Source organism: Physeter macrocephalus, chromosome 18, assembly GCF_002837175.3.
Source record: "Physeter macrocephalus isolate SW-GA chromosome 18, ASM283717v5, whole genome shotgun sequence".
NCBI lineage: Eukaryota > Metazoa > Chordata > Mammalia > Artiodactyla > Physeteridae > Physeter > Physeter macrocephalus.
The window spans coordinates 87,052,021-87,055,158 of NC_041231.1; the positions used below are offsets into that span (position 1 = coordinate 87,052,021).

Here is a 3,138-nt window from a genome sequence, read left to right on the forward strand (position 1 = left end):
ACGCAGTTTGAAAAATCTATTGTCTTGCTACATTTACATCTGCTTCTATGTGCAGCTACTATATAGTATGAAATTCATGGGTGGCCACTGCTGTACACCTGATGGACATCTAGGTTGCCTCTAACCATCTGGTACTGCAAAATGCTACGCTAGGTAAGGCCAAGCATGGAGCTGAGCTGGAATTTCACTGAGATACATTTCTAGGAGAAAAATTGCTGTGTAGTGATTTAAAAGCTATACAGGAAGAAAAACTCATTTAATGTCAAAGCTGCAGAAGTCTAAGATCTTAATTTTAAGACCAAGATCTTACTTAGCCTATGCAGAACTTCACAGAAGGCATTTTTTACTTTATAAAATGAAAGACATCTAGATCACATCATTCTGAAAAGAAATCTCAAAATGAGCTATCAATTTACTTAATTTTAATAGTATGAGCATTTTTTGGCTATTGATAACCAAAAAATGTTTTCAGCAGTGTCATAATCTTGAGGGACTTTCCCTCTTAGATTTTAGAGGTGATATAAGAAGGTGACAAAGGAAACTTTTTGTTAGAACTTTATAACAGATTCCCTTCTGTATGCAGAAAAGCAGTGAAGGTTTCAGTTATTCTTCCCACAGTAAAAACCCAAGATCCAAGTGTGGATGACCGGTCAGTTGATCCACTAAGGAAAAGACCACAAGTTGTTATGGTATTTTTTTCCTGGGAAGAGTGATCTCACAGAAGGCAGCGCTGGAGGTTGCCTCCATATAGCTCTGAAAGTATCCTAAGATTCTCAAACTGGGGAATTCTCATTTTCGAGTGTCCTTCAGGGCGGGAAATATTTGCGGTGTTGAGGGTTGAGTTATTATGAGCTATCCAAGGTGAAACTTTTGACCTGAACGTGGCAAGTGAACAAAATAAGAATGTGTCAGAAGTGGGATTTGAACCCACGCCTCCATTTGGAGACCAGAAGCCCCAACGGGGGGAAGCAGTTGCTTGAGTCTGGCGCCTTAGACCACTCGGCCATCCTGACACGTTGCTTTTTTTGAAAGTGTTATACTGTAGACTCTGAGGGGTTAGCGCCTAGCTGCGTCCCAGAAGAAAGCTTCTGAAAATTGTCGGACTAGTTCTGAGTTCAGACTGAGAAACAGAGAGGTAGGAGAGTACGAGCGTTAGTGAGGACCTGAATAATTCTTTCTGCCTTGGAGACGGGGTGGCAGGGTACTGAGCGACACTCCCTCCTCGCCCCTCCCCCTACCCCAGTACTCCCAGCCCAGTCTCCTGCTTTCCGCTCCGCCGCCCGCCAGACCAGGGTCCCGCGCCTCACACAAATCTCCTCCTACAGCCCCGGCCCCCACCTGTGATCTGGACCCCACGTCACTGTGTTCTTTGTGATTCAAACCTTTATCCAGCAGGTCCAGTTCGATGCTGCCCCAGGATCGGTGGAAACTTTAAGTGAATAAATGGTCAACCCCACTGCTCTGGACAAGAGAGGATCAGTCCCCTTGTTCTCAACCCATCCAAACTGTGATTTTATCTCCTGAAGCCATACTTACATCATTCATTCCACCCATCACCGTCTTCTGACCTGCAGGGTCGCTTGTGCTCTACAGTAATAATTCTGCCTTTCTTCTCTCTAGAGCTCTCAGATGCTTTCCAGTGAATATTACCCATCTTGGGTGACCGCAGCTATTCTGAAACATAATGTTTACCTTTTATGACTGAAAAAATATGTTTAAGTCACTGAAAATGAAATAGCCAAAGCGGGGGGAACAAAAAGAAAAAAAAAGAGAAGAAATATCTTTGTTGCAATGATTATTCTAGGATTAAAGGAGAGAAGAAATTTAAAATTCCGATAACTAGGAGTATCACCAAGTTTCTATAATTAGGCTGTAAAGTCTAAATCTATAGGACACTTAAATTTGAGAGCTATCACTTTTTAATTTGTAATTACCTCATCTATTACCCAAAAACTAAATGGGAAACATCTTTTTTAAAAAAATAAGTTTATTGTTTGTAGATTTTACTCTTTTTATTGTGACTATTTTTTCACTATACTAACAGTACAATTACAAAGTATGCAAAATTGACAGTTTATATTTTAATATATACATATGTTGAATTTTTGCACTAATGCTTCCTATACCTTGAAGCTTAGGTATAGTCCTATACACTCTTGAAGTCTATTTATATATTTTTTTGTAGAAATGAAAACGTCTGAGTACAGGTTTAAAATATTTGGGATACTTGAAAATGGATATTATCAAACTATAATGTAAACATGAAATTGCAACTGAAATATGCCATAATTCAATTTTCTTTATAGACTGATTTTTGCAGGGCCCAGCAGTCAGTATTCCATGAACTGCTGGGTAGTATGTTTCCTAGGCACCTGTTTAATATTAATATTAATTTATTTTAATGTCTCAAAATTTTCATTACAAGTCCAGGGGACATTGGATAAGTGAAATCTGAGGAGGTAGAGGCTTCTAAGTGGTTAGAGTGCAGTCATAAAAAACCTGTAGTAGATTGTATTTTCCAAAGACGGCCATACAGCTGCATCTCATGCCATGTGTTTTTCTTTGAATACAATTTTGACACATTTCCTTCCAGAGGTTGCGGGGGGTCTCTGTTCCCTCCCCTTGAATCTGGATAGGCCTGTAACTACGATAGAAGAGATAACTCTATGACTTCCAAAGCTAGGTCATAAAAGGTGATAGAAGCTTCCAGTAGTTTTCTCCCAAGACATCTGTCCCCAGAACCCAGCCACCACACTGTGAGAAAGCTCAAACTAAGGCGCAGGGAAGGACCACATGGAAAATAACTGAGGCACAGCAGCTGCCATACACTTGAGTAACCCATCCTTCAGATGATTTCCTGCCCCCCGGTCTTAGAGTCTTCCACTTGAGTTTCCAGAAATCACGGAGCAGAGAAGCCGTCCTCATTGTGCTCTGCCCAAACTCTGTGAAAACCAACAAAGCTGTGAGAACGAACAAATGACAGGTGATAAATTAAGCTGTTTAAGTTTTAGTATGATTTGTTATGTGGCAATAGCTAGGTATGGATCAGTCTTGGTCCAATGAGGAGAGAGGAACAAATAACTTGGCAGGAAAAGTTGTTTATTTATTTATTTTTCCGTTGTTTTGTGGTACGCGGGT

General features: G+C 40.4%; 1 non-coding gene across 1 annotated transcript; it reads right to left on the bottom strand.

The window, feature by feature from the left end:
- Nucleotides 1-906: 906 nt before the first annotated feature.
- On the bottom strand, nt 907-1,013 carry TRNAL-CAA (transfer RNA leucine (anticodon CAA)). Its single transcript has 2 exons — nt 976-1,013; nt 907-952 (listed from the first exon to the last, which is right to left on the bottom strand). It is a non-coding gene; the product is annotated as a tRNA-Leu (tRNA).
- Between the last annotated feature and the right edge of the window lie 2,125 nt (nt 1,014-3,138).